Raw genomic sequence first — 23,500 nt, 5'->3', positions numbered from 1 at the left:
TCCTAATTTAAAACTTTCCTCACAGCTGAGTCAATAGCCGAGCAAACAAGCCAGCCCTATCTTATTTAAATGTAAACCATTGATTCCCCAAAAGCTCCCTTCTTCCACTGAACTGATCCCACAAGTCCAACCAGCCAATCTGCTCATCCCTACATACTTAACCTAAACTTAGCATTTAGCCCTAGTTACCTACTTATAACTTCATGCCCATATTTGATTCTGGGCAGTATCCCTAACAAAATTTAGTTATGACACTTTTCTTTAAATGCCTTTATCAACCCCTTGTACTTGTTGATTAGCTCCTCTGACCACGTTTTCCTTACATCTTTAGACCCTCCATGCACAACAAAAACTGCACCTGCATTATATCAGTTATATCCTCCATCTGATTCTTTTCTCCATATTTACTCCCAAAACTATCCTATCCACATGTCTTGTTAAGGAATCACCTATAACTATAATCTCCTTATTATCCACATCCTTCTCTGACTCTTGTTTCCTTCCCTCCAATAGTTCATTGTCTGCAGAAGCTAAAGGCTGAAATTTGTTGCTAGGATAATAACGTGGGTTCTAGTGCGGGGCTGTGACGTATATTGCGGCTGAAATCTATGACAGAAACGTACGTCTTAGGTGTGGTTTAAAAAGGTCCCTCAGGGAGTGTATTATCTTAACTACTGATTGTAAAGTAATCTCATATTATAAAAATAAAAAAATACTGATATTTAACTGTATATTTAGGGCATATTCAATTGTCTATAACCACTCATTCTTTGAAATGAACAGTGAAATTCCATAAAATATCTATTTTGTAGCCAAAAACAATGCAAAGTGCTTACTTTTGTTAAAAAACAGAAAAAATTGAGTCTCACTTTGATTATTCACATTCGCGCCCGTCCACCAGTTTATATATTCATGGCGTCGCATAAAAAATAGTTACATATATTAACTCTAGATGGAAGCACGTCATAACAGATGACATAGAGGGGGTGGCCGTTTTATCCTAGGAAATATATTACCTCACTTTAGTCTACTTTATTTCAGAGCCAAATCAATTTATGTAATTCATCCCGTTTATTTGTAGAAGAACAATATTTAGTTAAAAGTAATATAATTATAAAATAGAGAACTAATAACCCGAAATTAAATTCAATAGAAATTTCATGGTTATTAAAATTATTAGTAATATATATAGGGAGTGGGTAATTCTGAACAGATTTTAGTTCAGCTTAAAATTACTTAGCGTTTTCCAACGGTTTATACACATTAGAGTATTTTCATGTTTTGATATATGATAGTGACATAATGAAAATACTTTGTAAATAATACTTTATTCATGATGCAAAGTGAACGCCGAATTTACTCAAACTAAATATTAGCTAATTATTAGTTTTGTATTAGCTATGTAGTTAACAATCTTTGAGGTTTTTGTATAATAGATGACCAATAGATTAGTTATAAGCAAAATGGTGTGTATAATAATCAATAATAATATTTATCTCCTCTACAAATATTTTTATTATCTAACACTTGCAAAAAGAGGACGCTTTGTTTTAATATTATATCATTCAATAATGCATTGAATCAAGTAAATTTACATTCGCTATCAAATATATAATATCTTAATACCACATTGATTTACTTTTGAGAAAACTACAAGAATACTGCAAGGTTTGTTTGTAGTTTAAGCAAAAGCTACACCATGGGCTATCTGTTCTCTTCTCACCACGAGCATCGAAACTGGTTTCTAGCGTTGTAAATCCGCAGACATACCACTGTGCCACATAGTGAAAGGAATATCAACCATTTAGCTTCCATTTCGTTTTGTTAAAATACAATAATTCAAATTTTCATTACATGTATTGTTTAGCGTTAAGTAAAATTCGACGGCAGAATATTTGTTTAATCAAATTTTCTAAGTATTTGTCAGATTGGGTAAAACAATATTAGAAATATATAATTTTTAAAAATTTTCAGTTAATCTAGAAGTACAGTAAGTCGAGCTAAAGAAGAAAAGCATATAGAATAGATACATATAAATATATATCTGTACATATAAATAGAGAAAGAGAGAGAACAGAAATAAAAATTCTGCATATGGATGTGTAGAAAAAATACAAACAAACTTAGAACATGGAATGATAATAATTAATCTATTTGACAGTTCTATGTCTCATCGTCTAAAACAAGTGATAGAAAGAGAAATAGTTTGTTAACATTCTTGGAATATCTTATTCACTGTATTGTTCCCTTCTAAACATTCTTCGCCATGTTCTAAATACAAAAGTTTTGAGGCTTCAACTAGTGGGAGATGAGAAGTTTTCAATCATTTTTGGTTTGATTAACGATCCCACAAGATGGGGTATATTGTATCTCCAATATCATTTGAAGACTGATAGAACTAAAGAGTTCATTTGAAAAAAACGCTGACAATAGAGGGAAAGAGACGTATGTTTCTAATATCGTTTAGTAGGATGAAATGTAATCCGAGTTACGTGCATCCTGCTTTATCAAGGCTACTTATTATCTCATTGCCTTTAGGAAGTTACGCAGAAATTGAAACTAAGACATTGCTTTTATGTTTTATTTTCTCAATTAAGAAAGCATATTTCGAAGAAAGTGATTCATCATTATATCTACTCGCTTTTACGATGAACTGCACATTATCGCCTGTTAATCTACCAAACGTATGCAGCTTTGATAAAATATGTCCAATCAATATAGACTACAGCGTGAAACTAGTTATCAACAATACATTACAATTTACTTTACTGAACTAGTTAACTAAAGTATTTAGAAGATCCTTTCAGAGAAGCGGCATTTTTGCGAAGACGCTGAAGTTGTATAGCTTACAATTCATATGGAAATTATACAAAAACACATTATAAAATTTGAGAGATAGATAGAAAGGCAGACATATAAATTGATGTGCGTATAGGTTGTTCGATGATTAGATAATAGACAGATATATTTTTACTGATTGATTACATTTAATTAACTCAACGTTCAATGTCACCTTTTATAATGATGATTTTAGCACCGACAATTTCATGCTAACGCATCATTTCAATATTTCCACTAGCAGAACCACTCAAAAAGTGAATCTATGCACTAAGATACTTTCCACTTTTAAAAAAAAACTTAACAAGTATTAATAAATCACATTATCGTTTTCTGTTTAAAATTTTTCTACCTTAGACTCCTTATGCAAGATTACAGCTACATTGATATAATCATATTCTTGTATAATGACTGTTATCTATCAGCAAATATTAGTCAATCGATTCTACTAAAGTGTAAAAAAAAAGAAGTTTGAGTAATTAAATATAACTCTTACTTGATCGACGTACTGGTATTACTTAATAGCAAGTAAAAATAATATTAATATTGTTACGACAGCGGAAGTCACGCGACGCTGGAAGCATGAGCGCTGGAGTTTCTAGAAGTATCATGTCTCTTCCTGGCAACTCTAGTCTTTTCTACGCGCCCTCTATTTTAGTATATAAGCAGGCAAATAAAGCGAGGTAATTAATTGAATTGCAGACAGGCAGTGATAGAGACGGACAATTGAGTCAAGCGCGGTAGTGAGCTTAAGTAAAAACCGTGAATCGTTGTGAATTATAGCGTGTGTTTAAGTTAAAGTGACTGTGGAAATTAAGTGTATTGCAAAGTTGTATTGAGAAAGAATAAACTAGTTTTATTTAAGAAACGACTTGTATCGCTGAAGTTTTTCGGCAAGAATTTCCACGGAAAATTAACCAACGAACACAGAGACGTAACAATATAAACTTCATCCTGGTATTAACGCTTTATTAATGAAAAAAAAACAACATTTACAGTGGTTTCAATAATTTATTTTAATCATTGCGAAACTAAATATATATATATATATATTTTACACATGTAAATATTGAATTTTATTTACATAAATGTATTAAATACACAGAACCAAGGATGCATTTCGTGGCAAACTGAAGTTTCTTTGCCCGCGTTGTAACAATGAAGATATTATCCTGCTTTACTTTAGTTTATATATATTATAGGTCCGGCATGGCCAGGTGGTTAGGGCGCTCTACTCGCAATCTCGACCCGTCACACCAAACATGCTTGCCCTTTCAGCCGTGGGGGCATTATAATGTGACGGTCAATCCCATTATTCGTTGGTGAAAGAGTAGCCCAAGAGTTGGCGGTGGTTGGTGATGACTAACTGCCTTCCCTCTAGTCTTACACTGCTAAATTAGGGACGGCTAGCGCATATAGCCCTCGTGTAGCTTTGCGCGAAATTCAAAACAAACAAACAAACAATATATATTACACCCTGTGTAGGACGGTAGAAACTATATTAAATCTTGGGAATTCGTTGCTTTTCGAGAGTCTAGAAAACTGCCTGTCACTTGTATATAAATTCATGTCGTGTATAAATTTATTATAAATATCTTATAAGAATGGCGAAGGAGGATATTAACACGCTCTAAGAATATTTTCACATCTGGCTGTTATTTGAACAGACTACGCCCAGCATTTCTCCGAGTTACAGCATAAGTCAGTGACGTCAAACATAAAATATTAGTGGAGTGCTTCTCTTTTCTGTTACTTAACACGCAGTGTTGTTAACGGCGAGAGAGAGTTAAATCGATATGAAGAGGGAATCAAGTGGAAAGCTTTTCTAAACGACTAGCTAGACAACGGTATAAAAACAAAGCTGGAGAGGGGATCAAGTGGAAAGCTTTTCTAAACGACTAGCTAGACAACGGCATAAAAACAAAGCTGGAGAGGGGATCAAGTGGAAAGCTTTTCTAAACGACTAGCTAGACAACGGCATAAAAACAAAGCTGGAGAGGGGATCAAGTGGAAAGCTTTTCTAAACGACTAGCTAGACAACGGCATAAAAACAAAGCTGGATTTACTTTAAAAACTTTGCTCATCTATGTTCTTTTCACCTGAACTTGCTGTTTAATGAACAGAAACTTACACTATAATATGTGAACTATTGTTGCATTTATGGCGTTGTTAAAATATGTAGTCTTATTATCCCACTTGTAAAACAGTTCAATTTTGAGTACTCACATTTATGTTGGCGACTTTATGCGCATGTGCTTAAGGTAGACTATGAGGTGGAAAAATGACGAAAAAATTCAAGAGGGGTGGAAGGCAAAGAGGCTTTTATAAGAGCATTCGCATATGTAGTACTTGTTTTCCCGTACTTCCGCGTGAACGAGAGTATTATTTGTAACAAAGAAACAACGAACATTTTTTTATTCGTTTCTTTGCGCATTTTATTGTTTTCGTTTAGTTGAGATCAGATAAAAAATGAACCAATCTTAACCTGGTTACAAGTGACGCTAGTACAGTCTAGTCTACAATCTGCAATTGGATGGAAAGTGTCCGCGTGACTTACGGTTAATCTTGAGATAGGTAACGCTTTGTTCGATCTGTCAAGGAAAAGGGGCATTTCCCGGACTTACATGATCCGGTACAGTTAGAACGACTGCTGGTAGCAACGACTTCTATAGCAACCCTACCATCTTAGAGAAAACATGAGAAGGTCGCAGATAAAGAGATAAAATATCTGAAGAAAACATGCAGCAAGACACACGAAAGTGAGAGCGGAATCAGAACAGTGAAACTGAAAGTAAAAGAGTAAGAGTAAGAGGTGAGATATAACAACCACACGTAAAAAATAGTCTTCGAACGAAATCTGTATAATTATCTGCTAGGAAAGCACTGTAATATATAGTGTACAAAATAAAATTATGGCAATTCGAAAGGAAAATGTTTTTGGTATAATTTAAAGTGCAAACATGTATTTAGTTGATTTTTTGCATTCTGTTTAATGTTTATGCGCTTATAACAGATAAACGATAAAACTTAAAATTTAAATCTGATAAGATATAACTATGTATCGTTGTTGTTTGATCAGACAGTTCCTCGCTAAATAATTTTAAGTGCATTAACACTTTAAAGTCTCCAGATTGAAAGGACAAGAGCTAATTATTACGGCTTACATTAAGAATATCCCTGTGGAGTTAGAGAGATTACATTGAGACTACGGTTAGTCCTAATAATACGGAAATATTTCCTTATCTCATTAATTTGAAACTAAATAGTATTTTGGAATACAACAGTCACGTATATTTATATTCATCCTGCTCAAAGAAGATTAATCTCGCTTTGTGAGTTTATATATACACACACACACATATATATTATATATATATTTATATTCATCCTGCTCAAAGAAGATTAATTTCGCTTTGTGAGTTTATATATATATACACACACACACATATATGTGTATTATATATATATATATATATATATATATATATTTATATTGATCCTGCTCAAAGAAGATTAACTTTGCTCTCTCTCCCCGTATATTAACTTCGTTCTGTGTGTATATATTAATCTTGCTCTACGTAGATATATATATCTATATATATCCTGCTCAAGGAAGATTAGTCTCGGTTTATGTGTATCTATATGTATGTGTTGTTTATTGTGATAAATAGTTTAGCATGGATTTAGGAAGCTTTACTGAAGTAGCGAATTCCTTTATGTATGCCCATTTTTCTCCTTAAATGATATTTCTATCGTATTATTTACTTAAAGAGTGTTTTTTTATCTCTTAAGTCATGGTGCTGTGATACATGTTATCTGAGTATTTATGTTTCAGCAGTAGGATTTATATATATATATATATGTATGTATGTGTAACATACATAAATTAGTTTTGATAATACACACACGCACACACATATATATATACACATGTATTGTATAATTTTGTTTTAAAATAAAGGTTCTCGTCAGTGTTAGGGATATGAAATTTTCGGTGAATTACCGTTTAAGAGAAATATTTTGTATTATTACTTTGGTTTCATTGGCGTTTATCAAAAATCGTTACATAAAAGTTGTAGAATATTTTCTAAAATGCAAGTGATAGTGTCAGAATCAGAGCGGATTTGATAAAAACTATAAAATACGAAAGATGCGGAAACATGGCTGAGATGTGCTGTGAATGAAAATAAAAAGAAACCGTAACCTTGTTCCGTAAAGACGTGTTCCAGAAATAAAGGTTGTTAATAATTTAGTTTTTATTAGAGAAACAAAACATTAATTGAAGGCAAAACTGAGTTCTTCATTTTTAATTCTTATTCCTTTATTGGATTAAATGTGTTTTATATGAATGGTTTTGGAATAATAAATAAACTCTTACTCCGGAAAACTGTCTCACTCTTCCTGTCAGAATTTCAAAATAAAGATCGAAATTAAACAGTAAAATTCTAGATTTCCTCCTTATTATATCTACCATATTTTTTTGTCTATTTTCAAGGGGACATCAATATTAACATGTTTAATATAATATGACGTTAGCTCATTATCCTAACGTGTAGCAAGTTAAATTAAGGGTTAAAGATTCCGTCTTGAACAAATTCTTAAAATAAAAATCCCTAAAATAAACAGGGAATTCTTATCGTTTTATTACTTTTATTTCAGAATTAGAGACAGAAACTCACAATGTTTATTCCGATTCCCGCAGTTGGTGTATGTCTTATATTGCTCAATTTGTACGTATATATTTATATATCAGTAGTTACCTTTCTATCAAACTGCGTATGTCATAGTAACTAAGACATCCAATTAGGCTTCAACTCAAAGTACATTTTATTTTGCTACAACCCAGTTTCCAAAGCCTTTAAACTGAGGCTGGTCAAAATTTCGTACAACTAATACTAGATTTCTTATTTCTTATTTATTTATTCTTTATTATTCTCATGATATTACATCCATTTGTGATAAAAACATTAACTTTATTCCCGCCAGAGAGCATAAAAAAATATGTAATCCAAAACTGTTATACATTCGTATATTTGTTCAGTTTTATTACACAGTTATGTTGTGTATGGCCACTTTGTTTGTGCGTGCATTAAAAGTTATACATTGTTAGGGTCGTCACTAGAAATTGCATTTATATAGGAATTCGTGTACGTTACCAGAGGTTTAACAAATTATTATATAGATAACATAGTACATATGTTTCAACTGGTAGCTTGATTCAGTGATGTTTCCTGTATTTTAATAACCTGAATATAATTTCAAGATGTCGCATAAATATTAAATAGAGTACCGTAGAAGCTTTAGTTTGAAATTATGATAAATTAATTATTTTTTTAAGTATTTGATTACTCATGATGACATAACGATCTATAAATGTTTTAAAATCAGCTTCTACAATAGGCCTAATTTCAGGTTTCAGCCATAAAGGTAAAATGATGCAGTTACAACAGATATGGGAAATTTCTTTCTAGCTCTGGAACAAAGAAAATGTATGTCTTAAAAGCGATTATACACACACGAGGGTTCAATAAAGTTTATTGTTAAAAAACAAAATTAGTTTAAATAATGTGTGTCAATCATATTCAAAACCTGGGTTGAACTGTATGTCTCATCACAGAATCCAAACTGTACAGGTTTCTAACCAAACGTGAGGAATGTCCGGTGAAAATGTGTGGTTCCACCTTCCGTTGTTAGAACTGCTCCATTAGTTATAAAAGGGGATTTGTATGTTCCTGAGGGTATGTTGAATAATTAGGTTCCGTTTTTTGAGGAAACAAGTTCATAAGGCATAGCGGTCTCATTCATTCAACCTGATGAAACGCATATAACAATTGCCATCCTGTAATAACCATTGTTAGTGTTCCTCTTACAAAGCGAAGAAGCTATGCAAATTGGGTCACTAAAACACCTATTAATTGAACTCACACAAATTGTCCTATTTTAAAATCAATTAAGCCAGACTTCTTTCCCATATTTCTTGCCATGTAACGTGGAAAAGAACTTATAATTGTTTACATCATATAGATCTGCCGTCTAATCAGTCAGTCTAGTCCATTTTACATTTGGGAAAAAATGGGTGTATGCTTTATCAGGTTTTTCTACTTTTTTGTACAAACTTTCCTAAACATGAATCATGCCAACATAGGTTGAACAATGTTCTTCCAATTAATACTGCTACAAAAACTGGCACGACATTATATCTTAAAAATATTATAAATATTAACAGAGTATTATGTTTCAGTGAAAAGATATAAACACGGAATCAACAATAGTTCTTAACCAAAACAAACAAAAACATATATATATATACTGGTTTAACTCCCTTTTCAGCTAAAGAACCAGTGTTTCAACAACGTATTTTAAACTTAACTTATATAACTGTTTTTTTTTAAGGTTTCTAGTGCATAATTGAATATTAAAAGCACAACCGCCTGTTTAACAACGAGTATCATTCAAATGTTCAGGTACAGACAGAGGTTCCAAGAATATTGGTAATGAGAATTTTGCAAACAGTTTCAACCAACGATGATAAAGAATAGATAAAATATGGGTTTGATGTTGTTTCTTTGAAAAATTACACAAAATTAGGCTGAACAATGTGTCTTAAGACACTGGTCCGTTTTATTTCCAGAGTAATTTTCACATCGAAAAGAAAGTACGAAACTGCACAGAAGTATCTTTTGGGGCACTGAACATTTCCAGAATGGGGCCACCCTGAGTAATACGTAGGGGCAATCAAGTGCAGTTTGGGGCAAATTGTATATATGCACTTCCAAATTTTTATCTGGTATTGACAAGTACTAACCATAAAATATTCATAATTAGTCTGAAGGACTCTTGAACTATTATTGCAGCCTTGATTAAATATTCCTCTTAATTATTCAGGGCTTTTTTCCAAACTATGGGGACACTTCTATGTTAAAATTAAATTTATCTATGTTTTTGGCAGAAAAACTGATGGGGTGGTAAAATGGTGTGATTGACAAATTCTGGGTGGCAAACATTTTATCAGTTGTTGACATTTGGTGATCTAACTTTTGTAGTAATGTTTTATCTTGCACTACAATCAGAGACGAGGGTGAATTGCATAATTTTCAACCTTGCACCCATGTTGAAGAAGACACAAGAATGATGGGCCATGTTCTAGATTCTGCCTCTTGGGGATACAATAATTTCCTCCTCCGCAGTTTAGATGCAGGTGTTGTTTTATTATTTAATTGCATCATGGTAGAAGATTGTAAATGCCTCTTTCACATTATGCTAGTTGTAGATAGAATTTAGTACTGGAAAGCATACAATATTATTATCTGCTTTCAAGTGGTGCAAGCTCTTGGTCCAACAAAGTACGTTGCCCTTCCCGCCTTCACATAGCGAGTTACAATATCCTTCTTTGGTAGACAAACAAACTTGCCTGGGATGAATGAAAAATCTATCTTGAAGTGACAAACGCTTTCCTGGAGATGGCAGAGTGACCAGACACACTATCTAAAAACGTACTGAGATCACTAGAGAGATTTGTCGTCCACCTATATGACATGAGTAGTGACCTTCAAGAGGTCAACAAAGTTAAGGAATAACACTTCTCCAGGAAATCCAGATACATTGATAAATACTTCATAAGAAAAGAACTTTTTTTTTTTACCAAATAGGATATATCTGGGAAAAACCTTTGATCCAAGTCCACTGTTGTCCAGTTCAGCCAAATGGGGCTGGAAATGGGAAGTAGAAGTATGGAAACCAATACAGCAAATTTTTTCAAGCTGTGAACATGTGCAAAGAGCCGATCAGGTGTGGCTGCAAACCAGGGAAAGCTTGCACATCTCACTTGTGCAGCACTGTGCAGTTGCAGTGAAGATTGTCTTGGTTGGACTGACACACAGATACATTTTTAGATCATAGTTCTACACATACGTCCTGTTTCGTTTTAAATGTTTTATTATAGAGAATAGTCATTGGCAAGCAAGCTATATGTCTCACTGATTGTTTAACTTTGATATAGATGTTTGGGAAATTATTACAGACCCTGTGATTAAACATTAGTTGCTTACCCTGTATGCTATCACTTGAATGTATACAACATCTTATAAGTATGAATAATATGTGACGTTTTGCCTTGTAAGGTATCTACTTTTGATCTGATTGACAAATATCAGATAAATAATATATATATAGTTTACAAATATTTTCCCAGTAGCGTGTCACAGTTCCAACACTTAAGTTTCCATTTATGTATCAAGTCTAGTAGATCCCGAAGAAATTTGTGTATCCCTAATATGTACTATATTATACCATACTAAACTTTACAATGCAACGTGACTTATTTGACCGGAAAGAAGTACACTAAACTCTCCATTTTGTAAAACTATAATACATTTTTTCACCACTAAAAATTCGTTTTCGTAACAGGAAAGTGAAAATTGTAAATATAGGCTATGAAGCTTCCTCCTCGTAGGGATAAAATCATGTAAAATGAAAATATAATGCATATGATGACAGATATGTATTATACCTGGTTGTTTAGAAAAATTGTTTTCCATCTCATTTGAAAAAATAATAAAATGAGTGGATTTTAAGAATGCTGCAAAGTGACCCCCACTTCTATATACCCAAAGCTATGTCTGTGCGAATGCGAACTTTCGTTCTTTCGTCACAAAGTGCAAGATTCGTGAGATTTTAGAGGCTTATACCCTTCACTATAGAAAGAAGGCAGCCAGTCAACAATACCCACCATCAACCTTTGGGCTACACTAATCAAATAGTGATATTTTATCGTCACTTTTATTACGCATCTACCATCCCAAAGTGCGTAACACGTTTTGCAGCAACTGGTTGTGAGCCATGGACCTTCACATTCAAATTCTGGCATGCTAATCATTGGGCCACACCAGACCTCTTTGGAAAATGCCACTGAAGCATTTTATTGGGAAATGATCGTACGTAAATCTGAGAAAGTTTTAGTTTAGCATATTAAGGGTTGGATCATATTGGGTTTCTTGATAATTTAATTATTATTTGAGGAATATACAGCGTAAAAACCTTGCCAACTTCAATTTATCTGTTGATAATAAAGATTGAAAGTTTACAAGCAGTTGCAACAATGGTACAAACGTTGAGTGGTGGGCTACAAGAGTTAGTAAACAAGGTTTAGATTGTTCAGCAAACAATGGAAATATGTAGTGCAGAGGAAATCAAGACATCGTAAAGCTTGCGAATTTAGAATGACTACTTGAACTCTTCGTTCTATCACAAAGACCGAATTGAACACTTTAAGTTTAAGACATATAATAAATGCTGTTCTGAACGCTTCAGGCTGAGGTTTTCTAATTTTTGAACTGATTTATAAAATCCCAAAATTCTAGTGCGTTTTATGTTTAAAAACAATTCTCCTGAGTTAATTTCAAGTAATATAACTTATCAAGAGTTAGATAACAAAAAATAGCATAACATAAGTAGATTGATTGACAGATGTAAGTATCGATCTACAAATAAATAACGTCTATTTCTTTGTCCTGTTGAAATGAATGGATGGACGAACAGATCGAAACATAAAATATACCACCTATTTTTTGCCCTATTGAAATGAATGGAGGGACGAATAGATCGAAACATAAAAATATATTACCTATTTTTTGCCCTATTGAAATGAATGGATGGACGAACAGATCGAAACATAAAAAAGATACCACCTATTTTCTTCTCCTACTCGAGGAAAATTGCTATACTAATATTAGAAAGGAAAATTGTGTTATCCGACCATATATTTGAGTACCTTTTTTGAATTGTGTTGACGTTTTTATTTCCAGGATTAGAAATTCGTTAAGTACAACTCTTGATGTAAGAACTAAGGCGATGTTCTTGAGGAAACTGATGGAGTTCTTATCGATCTTACAACTTGCGTGTTTATTACCAGCATACAGATAAAAAAAAAGAGAGAATCCAGAGAGCGAGGTTTTTATATAACTCCTGCCAACAACACGTGCTTTGGTTCTCATCGTAGTCACGCAATGATTGTGAAGACCACAAAGATTGTCTGTTTCATATGGCTGTGATTGTATGTAGATTTAACTATATATATATATGTGTGTGTGTGTGTGTTTCTATCTAAGACTAAAATATTAATAAGTGCCTCAGTAGTAATAATTATGGGTTCATCTTTTCGTTCAGTTAGTAGAGTACTCGCCTGGCATGCGAGGGATACGAGGTTCGATCCCTAGCCAAATAAATACAATAATGGGATTATCAGATGGAATTAAAATAAAATTTTTGTAATATACAAGAATACGTTACCACAGGAAATTATGGTGTAGTGTGTGACAGTTAATTGTAATATCTATATCAATCTATCATTGTGCTTTTCAGCTATTAAAAAAAGCCCTAGGTGTATTATGATATAATATCAGTATTTGGCAGATTGGTTGTATAATATTGTTACTTTGATCTCTAACGTCTATATAATTTGGTTCTTTTAGCACTTCTTTTCATATTCACTATAAGATATGCGAAATCTGTATTCGAAGAGCCTTTTTTTTAGGTGTGGAAGCTAAATCATGTATTATACCAATAATTTTCAAGATTCCAAACTGAAATTGTACATGACGAAATATTAAGTTTTACTTTAGGTATAATTATGATATTAAGAAATTCACGTATCAAAAAACTATGAAACAAGAGAAATTCGTAAAAAAACAGGAAGTTCAGTAGTGATGTCGCTTGTTTCTTAACAGGACATATACTGTCGCTTTCAACTAAAATGCATGAGAAATGGAGTTGGTTGTGATAACATTTGAAACACCTTTTTTTTTTCTGAAGAAAACGTTGAAGACTTTGAATTGCCCTACGTTTGAGATCGCGCGACCATTTTGAAATCAGTGAGTTATATATACGGTTTTAGTTTAGTGACCAACATCTCATCCATCAATGACATTTTCTTGATTGAAATTGCAGGTTCTACTTCAACATCTGAACAGCAAGTTGAAAGCCCTAAAGACCCTGTTAGCGTGTAAGGATTAAAAAAATCTCATCTAGTACAAGATTCGACTGTCTCGTGAACTCGTGTGAAAGATATAAGGTACGGGTTTGAGCACTGGATCTCTCTATCGTGTGTATTATTAGACATATATATATAATGAACACTGGCCATAATGGGGCGAAAGATGTCTAACACGGAGTAACAAGTAAAGAAGGTTGCAGAGCTATAGTGTAGAAAAACGGTTCCAGAAGAGTAGTAATTGAGCTCCTCTAAACTAGGTTTAAGTATACGGTATTTTGGATGTTAATAATTTTTCGTATGGACTTCTTACTCCACTTTTTTAAAAAACCTTTTGGTCTCGTGCTGAGTTGAAGACAGAGAAAATAAAGTGATAGCGTAGATCGTATGTAGCCCTAACAACTTTCTTTTTTACCATCTACTAAGCTGACTGACTTAGGTTTATTCATGTTTGAAGAACAATTTACTGAGCAGATAACGCAAAACCACTGGGACAGAAGAGGACCGGCTACGTTAACCTTTAATCCCAACTCGCCTTTTACGGTCTTATACTTGTTTGTTTGTTTCAGCGCTGAACTACATAATAAGTTATCTGCAGTCTGTCCACCACGAGGAATCGAACACTGGATTTTGGCATTGTGAATTCGTAGAATTACTGCTGATCCACTGATATAAGAACACAGATGTTACAAGTAAGTTAACTCTAATTAGTATTGTTTCTGATTATATACTAAGATTATCATTTCTACATTTTTTATGGACCAGTAAATAAAAGGGTTAAGTTTTGCACCCGATCCATTTGCACAGTCTCTTTGCCATGCCCCCACTTCTAGCCTCTCCGGTTGGTCAGTGGTAAATCTGAGAGCTTATAACGCTAAAAATAGGGCTTCGATACCTATGGTAAGCATATGACAGACAAGCCATTGTATAACTTTCTGCTTCATAAGAAACAAACAAATTCGTTGCTTCTGAGAAATAAAACGTATCGGCTGTTAAACCACACTTCCAGTTGTTTTTATTTGTGTAGTACAAGGCCTTAGTTCGTTAAATTTCAACTCGCTAGTTTATGGCTCGTGGATACTTTATTTTTACACTTTTCATAGTTTAAAGATTAAAATATTTAATGGAATAAGAGTTAAGCACAATTTTAGGAAGTAAAAAAATTACTTATAAGCCATATATTCAATCAGATGTATGCTGGTTCATTGTTTTCAGCCGAAATACTTCATTTTTCAGAATATTTTCTGGAACCAAAAAATAAATATGTAATTAAAACTTTGAAACATTCATCGTATTTTGCATAGTGTGCGAAAGATCATAAGTTATTATTAACGCTGTACAGTAAAACGCGTTCAATACTTGTAGGGAAAAGTCACGATAGATTAAGTTTGAAATATTTACATATTTAAGTGAAATAGATTATATGTTTCATTAAAATTCACAATCTGTCTACGCCTAAGTTAGCAATTACAAATGAAGGAAAATAAAAACGGTTGACATTTTCTTAATAAAGTACCCCTCTCTCTCGTATGGTATTTTCAAATGATTTATGATGAGTTATAGGAAAATTAAGAGAACATTTGCATACCTGAAGAAGTTTTCCACCAATGAATGCAGTAGTCTGTTTGCGCATGCGTACAGATGAGAGAGAGAGAGGTGTTTTACCTTATTGATGTTCACTAATATTCACTTGCTTTATGTTTGATATTTTTATTAAATGTCACCGTTGCATGTTTTGTTATTTCTAGTTATATTTATATTTCGTGACTTACGTAATATATGGCAGTATGGTGTTCATTAAAATGTTCAAGTCTCTTTTCTTGTACCTACTAGTCATCTAATCTGAATGTTTTCCGATCTAGTTTTCTTCTAGAGATTTCCGTCATATGTGAAGCAAACTAAGGTTTTCTGTAAAACTGTCGTTTGAAGCGATAGTTGCGTCACTTCACAATGAGACCACCTTCAATCTTATCAACATAAGTAACCAAAGTTAAAAAATAAATTAAATTATGCCTTGTACCGTTTCTTCAGTATGATTCATGGTCATTCAATGGTCAGGGTGAGTACTGGCTCGCGATATTGCATTCACATAAGAGTACACTCCATAAGACTTTTTTACTTTATGTCTTCTTTACCAAAGAGACTTTGATCATATCTTGTTCCCGTGAAGAATACACTTTGTTAATTTTGTGCTATTCAACATTAGGCTGAACAAATAATTCAAGATGAACCATAATATGAAGACAAATCATGAAGGTTAAGGTTGTACTTAGTTTTGTTTTTTAATTATTGTTACAGAATATTTGCGCAAAGACACACAAAGGGTTGCTTGCACTCAGCCATTCCTAATTCTGAACTGATAGATCAGGAGAAAGGCAGTTAGACAACAAGTGCTAACCGACAACTCTTCAGCTACACTTCTCTGACCGAATACTGGGATCTGATGGTCATTTTTATAGTTCATCCACTGAATCAAAGTGCAGAGTTAGGTTTGCGACAATGAGTATAGTGAACCGTGAATCCTTGGATTCACAGTTCGAGCTCGTTGACCACTTAACCACACCAAGCTCGCGCTAACTCTAAACTGTATCATTCGACTTAAGTTTTCAGTGACGTAGCTTTACTCGAGATATGCATTTTTTTAAATATAGGAATGAATCGGTAACAGTTTCCTGAATGGTAAATAATCTTCTACTCCGAACATCTCTTGTACATTCTTATTTATCAGCCGTGGAATGGTACTATTCTATCATAACTGAGGTAAGGAAATTACTCCAAGTCAACGATATGCTTGAAAACTTTAGTCATTTAAGTAAGAATAATTGACCGAAAGTTTCATCTGATAAAATGAAAACAAAGATTGAGTATTAGTCAGTTTCGTAAAGCTTCATTAGTTTTTGAAACATTACAAGCTTTTTGGAGCCATTTTGTATCTAGGCTGTTGAGAGAGCTGTAATCGGTGGCTATGCAAGATCCGCCTGTTTAAATGTCAGACATTTGAAGTGTAAAGACTATATTATTAGGTTAACATCGAGTGACCTTTGGGATCATTATCTACATTCCTAAGATGTACAGTCGCCTCTCATGTAATGATTAAACCTTAGTTTGATATTCAATTATCTTTGAGGCAGGTAGTGCAAGAGGTTGAAGTTCGATCAATATCTGATATATTTCGTTACTTGGCAGAATGAAGACGGAGAGCCCCCTGGATGTAAATCGAAAGTCTATTTTTGGAGAGTCTACGTTAACCCATACACACATACATACAAGTTTGTGGTGCTGTAGCTATAGTGCAGACAAAGGACGTTTAATATGAATAATATTAAATTTTCATATGGAAATTTCGTCTTTTTTTAAATATTTGTAAGTTATACACGTGTGATGTTAGCAGTCTGAGTGATGCTATCGGTTTGAGTTCACACATTTGAGTAATAATGGCCATACATAGTAATGGTATAATATACTTTGGAAAAATAGTAAGTGCCGCCATATAACATTTTGATCGGATATTTAAGCTTTAGACTTAGTTTCTTTACAGGACTACCTACTACTAAGTGTTTTAGAATCTGGAAAAGTGGACACAGGGCAAGAACTTATCTTTTATTCAACATGTTATTGTGTGGATGGAAACACACAGAGAAGTATTATTTTGTATATTATGTTACTGGGTTTTCTTGGTAAACTACTACTCTAAGAATAAGGCAAAGGTAAACATAGATAGAGGTATGCCCGTGATATATATACGGTATACAAGAACTCTGTTTACAGACGTAATAATCGGAAATGTTCTTTTCCATTTTCTGGATTTACATAAAACTTTCAAACTGCTTTGTCTATTTATCTCACTCAAGCAGTGTAATTCGAATGTAATTTATTTACATTTTACTGTGTTTTTTTTTTACTATATATGTGTATTGTGGACTTAGCTATAGATAAGTTGCCTTAATTATTAATATACTTATTCATTTAACCCTTTCTCAGCACTTGGCCTAATATAGATAAGAAAATGGACCAAATAAGATCTCTAGAGTTAAGATCTCTAGATTTGTTGGTCATTTCAAATAAACCAAATCCAATTAACATATAAACCATGACGTGGTAATTATAATATTTTGTAAAGTTCATAATTTATGGAAATGCTTCTAGAATTAAACTGAACAATTAAAATATAATTTTCTTTCAAAGTGAAATTAGTATAGAAATAATTACAAATATTAAAAAAGTATACTTATCAATAATAAGTTAAAGCAAGAAAACAAGGTAGGATGATGTAGTTCAGCTGCTCTACAACATGGTTGTTTAACTAGAACAACAATAACTAAAATATACATTGCTATCCGTCCTTGTTTCAAGATCATCCTTAAGAGAATATTAATTCTTAGATATATATATATGTATATGTATGTGATAAAACTTATATGGAACGTCTATATACGAATACAAATCTAATGCTAGATTGAGAAATGGGGATATATATATATATATATACATAGCTTATAAAACACCCTAGTGATTTAAGTATTTTAACAACATTGTGATGTTTAGCAGATATTGATGACTGATTGCCTCATAATTTCATTTGATTATGTGTTTATCCCGATTAGTTATGTTAAAAAATCCTCACACAAACACAAGGTGTGATCTTTTGATACAATGATAGTTCTCTAGTTAACAAGCCTTACTTAGCTTCTACAGAATATTCAAATCAGTAAGTTACGTAACAAACCATAGGAGCTATAAAGTCGCGGTGGAAAGGAATGTATCAGAAATACATTTTGACATTGTTTGACATTTGGTAGGTAGTGTGATGCCACCGAAAATTGATCATTTTAGGGAAGTGTATGTAACAGGCCTTTCCGACACTAATTACACAGGCCTGCGAATTTAAACTTCATAAAAGCTGTTTCGGTTTTAATAACGAATTTTTCACAATTCAGCTACGCAGGTTTCGAAAATAATATTCATATTTTTTTATCATGTAAGGATTTTTTTACAAATCGGGAAGAAAAAATTTCTTACGTAGATCAAATTATTATTTCGTTTACTACAATGAACATTTTTCATTATTATGTTTGTCAACAAAAATACAAACAAACTGAAGAAAAGGGAAGAGCATTGATGTCAAACAAATATGCATCCTCATTCATTCTGATTTTTTGTGTGAAATCTACGTCTTTTAGTCTCACAACTACGTGTTGTGGTCTTTCTTTTATATATTGCAATATTACGTTTTGTGAAATATCTGTACGTGTTGGAGAAAAATAGATATAATTTTCGGAATCAACGTACAGGAATTACTGTAGAACATGTAAAAATTTCAAGAGAATAAAACCATCGCAGGCTTGTGTTATTACTACACTCATATAATAAAAATATATATTAAGATCGGATATCTAGAGTTTCCAGTACAGAGATAACCCTTGACATTGGAAAACAAAGGAGTATGGATCATTTTGGACACCAGGATCGTTCAGAAAGAGACCTGCGATAATTCGTACCAAAGCAGTGGTAAGCACAGTGTGGTGTCTTGTAACAGGTAAGAATCCAGAACACAAAGGTCAGTGGCAAAAGCCATTCACATGATCCAGGTAACAGTACGTATCATAACCAAGAAAGATTTTCGTCTAGAAAAGCGACACACGTCACATGTATAAAGTTGATTCTGTTTGGTAAATCCATTTAACGGCCGCAAAATTCTAGTTGTTGGAGAATGAAACGGGGATTCATGTTATTTTATATGGAGACATACCGGTCGAGTCACTGGATGCAGTGTCTATGGATTTCTGAGTGATTTAACAGTTGAACTGGACACTGGGAAACCATCATCCTCATACAATAGATGGCTTATGGAAAATGTGTAAGACGGGAAGATATGTTTTGGACATGACAGCATTAGGACCTAACCTCTTGCAATGAAAACTACTCTGTAGGGTTATTGTCAGCATGCACGGTCGTCAGATAGAGTATGACAGGACGAAAAGACACGGACTGTAACGACGTAATGAGAATCCAAAAACCGTTTTAACATAACATACTTAGCCTTATGTATTAAAACATGTCTCAAGTTTACCCTTGTTTATTTCGATCGAATAACAAATATATATATATATTTCAATTTATCACCAAAGTGATTTCACTAGTTCCAGATAATTTGTGAAATAATATATAGTGTAGCGGCAACTACATCCATTTGCAACTCGGCCTTCTCTACGGCTTTTGAATTTTAACTGACTTTAATATACGAGAGTACACAACAGTTTAAATTTGCTTCATTTTTACGTGTCACAAGAAACTGAAGTTCGTGTTTCGAAATTTCTATTCACAGTTTTTCCTAATATGCTGTTATAACCACATTATGTTCACCGACGAAACCTCAAAAATCTTTGTTGTTATTTAACTTTAAATAAAACGGCACAGTAATATCAATAACCTTTGAAGCGGAGATTCGGTGAATCGTACACTCAAATCTCTTGTGGAAGTTAGTCTACGCAGCTCACATGCATATGAAGGAACTTTGAATAAAGGCGTTATGCTTGAATATCTTGTTTTTTATCGGTCTGTTTTACTTAGCTTTTCTACTTCTTACAGCAGAGTATGAAAAGTCCCCAAAAACCTATTATTTTTGTCTCGTTCTAACAAGAAATACGTAAAGTTTACAGTTTGATATTATATTCCGTATCCCCCAGTTTTCGACTATCACCCACAGTAAACTTTGTTTCGTATTTAACTTTTTAAAGTATTTGTGAATTACTGATTAAACCGCGGGAAGCTTCCCCAAGAGACAAGCTCTAGAAGATTTAGAGGATATTAAAGATTCTCTGTTCCGTTGTGATACCTCCTTCTTTGATAACCAACACTTTATACAAGAAGAAGCTAAACATACCTTCTCTTTCTTCTCGTCAGGGTGCGAACATATCGCTACATTCACGTCTAGACATTGCATGGAACTTTATTTTTACAATTTTGATAATTAACTCTTTGTTCTGAAGTTGTTTTTTCTCGCTTGAGTGTCGGAATGTACAACTTGGATGACTTTCAATTGCTGAAAATCCGGAAATATATTTGTTTATAAATATCTTACACAAATTGTGATAACTTACACGTGCATTTGGGTTCAAGTTTGAAGCATCATAGAACCAGTTAGATCTCCATTAGCTAAACATTTGAGTGTACTTTTGTATGTGTTATATTTCTGTCTTTTTTATATGTTTTACAATTGTTTGGTGCGTTAATGTTTTATTAGTGTGTATGTTAATGAGAGTTTTAAAATATGTACTAAGGTGTAATGCTGATACAATTAAAGCATTTATTATCTACAAGCGTTTTGAAATTAGGTTTATTTCCTTGTTCTTTGAGGATATCCTGGAGAGTGAGAGTTACCACTAAGTAAACTTCCATACGGTGTGGCAGCGGACAGGACTTGGACGTCAGAAAAGTGTTAACAACTACAAAGAGGGGCAAAGTCTTTGCTGGGTATCAACGGACATATAGATGGTTTCTATTAATGTACTACACCTTTTATAAACGAGAAATTGTGTATTTTATAAAGGTGAGACTTAGACAATGTAATATTGAATGTGCAAAAGTAACTATGCTCTTATGTAATCACTTGGAGACTAGCTAGTTGGTTTTATTGAAAAATATGTTAAAACTTTTTAAGTTAACAGAACTACATGAAAAGATATAGAGAAGTAGGAATAACATATAATATAAGAAGCCAGCAAAAAAATAAGTTTTGATTTGGTGGATGGCCGCACAAGACAGCATCGAGTTATGGTGTACAAAAATACTCTGACGTAAACCTTTATAACATACTCATTGATTATGTATCATACCTTTGACTAAACCAATCTAAACCATAGTCATGCATAAAATATACAATTAATTAAAAATGTATTTATCTCACCTGTTTAGCTAAACTCGTCTAACTTGTACTTACATAGAAGCCCTCATATACTTGAAAAATGTCCCTAATTCTCATTGTTTCCTAGTAACCTGATTAACTTTGGAATGTTTTAAAAGGCTGTATTGCATATTGGAGAATAGGTGGCTTTAATCGCACTTTGTAAGAACGTTTTGCATATGCTAATACAGTAGTATGTCGCCACATATGTGAGACCTGGTGCTATTGGTACCTAGCACTTTTATATTTGGTTCAAGTTGAATTCTTGACTTTCTGACTATCAGGGTTTTTGTATAAGTGGCTGGAATTAATCCACAGACACTTACTGTTGTTGGCGATAATTGTCAAGAATAAACGGACAGCACACAATCCACTTGTTTGAAAATAATATATTCAAAAGAAGTCAAACGCATGTACAAAAACTCGTTACACTATTGGTTATCACCATTGTATCTAAGATTCTAAGTAATTCTCGTTTCTTGCAAAAGTCCACACAGGCAAGTTCAGTTACTTTAGAACCCTATTGACAAGACGAATTATTTCTTCTCTCCTCTTTCATCACAATAAAATAGTGATAAATTCATTTACGTTACCCCGTGGCTTACCACAGTTGTAACCAGAACTTCAAATAATTGTCTTCTTTTTTGTCAAAGTCCATACAGACGTGTTCAATTACATTAGAACCCGATTGACAAGACGAATTATTTCTTCTCTCCTCTTTCATCACAATAAAATAGTGATAAATTCATTTACGTTACCCCGTGGCTTACCACAGTTGTAACCAGAACTTCAAATAATTGTCTCCTTTTTTGTCAAAGTCCATACAGACGTGTTCAATTACTTTAGAACACCCTTTGACAAGAAAAATTATTCTCTTTTATCTCTATTATTACAAGACCACTGTGTAACTCACTTTAAATATTGCCCGTTACGGCTAAACTAACAATTAGCAGTCTAACTTCACTTTTACTAACTTAACGTTTTCTGATTTAACTACATATATATTATATGTATACATTGCTCAACTGAGGCCTAGAGCTTGCTACGAAACGCTATGATGTAACAATACTCACTTAAGGCAACGAGAAAAATAAGGAAGGTGCGAGTAATGCTACGTCAATTTGCAACAACTGAACTACACACACAATATACGACTTTTGCCGAGTTACGTAACAAAATTTATCGTAACTATCGCTTTTAAAGTAATCAAATATCAACACTCTTGTTATAAAAATTACAAAACAATTAAATATTAGTTCACTAAATGAACTAAATAATAACTCTTACTCTAAGCGGTCTTGTATATCCAACACTGACAGTGCAATGTCACCACAGACCCTTATGTATGAAGGATTTGTTACAGCCCATTTCGAACAACCACATTTGTACAGCGAGGTTCTTGACCGACCAGAACCAGAAGAAGCAATATTGCGAAGAATAAAGTTCAATGTTTTCCACAGAAGTGGGAAAACTTGCAAAGCAGAGTGTTTATGGGTAGCATCGGGCTCGTAAACTATATCTTAAATCAATCAGGAGCAACGTCCTAATTCACATAGTAAAGACTGTTGTTACGAAATATGATACGAAAGGCATTGCGATGAAGCTGGGTGTACCGATAATAATATACCTAGTAAAGAAAAAACTTTTCAAAAATGGAATTAAATGTAGGGATGGCTAATATCAATCGTTCAAAAACAATACAAACAAGATCAGGGAGCAATATCCCCTGCATTTACTTCCCTTTTTTTGAAAAAGTTTTTTTTTTTTTTTTT

The 23,500-nt window shown here is 33.2% G+C and overlaps 1 protein-coding gene across 6 annotated transcripts in view; it reads left to right on the top strand.

The window, feature by feature from the left end:
• The first annotated feature begins 4,658 nt into the window (after positions 1–4,658).
• LOC106458355 (GTP-binding protein Di-Ras2-like) overlaps positions 4,659–23,500 on the top strand; it is a 24,059-nt gene continuing 5,217 nt past the window's right edge. The window contains exons 1-5 of one of the 6 annotated variants that reach the window (XM_022384543.1): positions 4,659–5,650; positions 12,642–12,889; positions 13,783–13,906; positions 14,395–14,517; positions 21,182–21,374. The gene's annotated coding sequence lies outside the window, so the exon portion shown is untranslated. Of the gene's footprint in view, positions 5,651–7,497; positions 7,569–12,641; positions 12,890–13,782; positions 14,518–19,147; positions 21,375–23,500 lie in introns of those variants that run through there. The other 5 variants (XM_022384542.1, XM_022384541.1, XM_022384545.1 and 2 more) reach the window with 5 other exon arrangements.

Source organism: Limulus polyphemus, unplaced genomic scaffold, assembly GCF_000517525.1.
Source record: "Limulus polyphemus unplaced genomic scaffold, Limulus_polyphemus-2.1.2 Scaffold450, whole genome shotgun sequence".
NCBI classification, from domain to species: domain Eukaryota; kingdom Metazoa; phylum Arthropoda; class Merostomata; order Xiphosura; family Limulidae; genus Limulus; species Limulus polyphemus.
The sequence above is the reverse complement of the archived record's forward strand: the minus strand, read 5'-3'. Positions and strand labels throughout refer to the sequence as shown.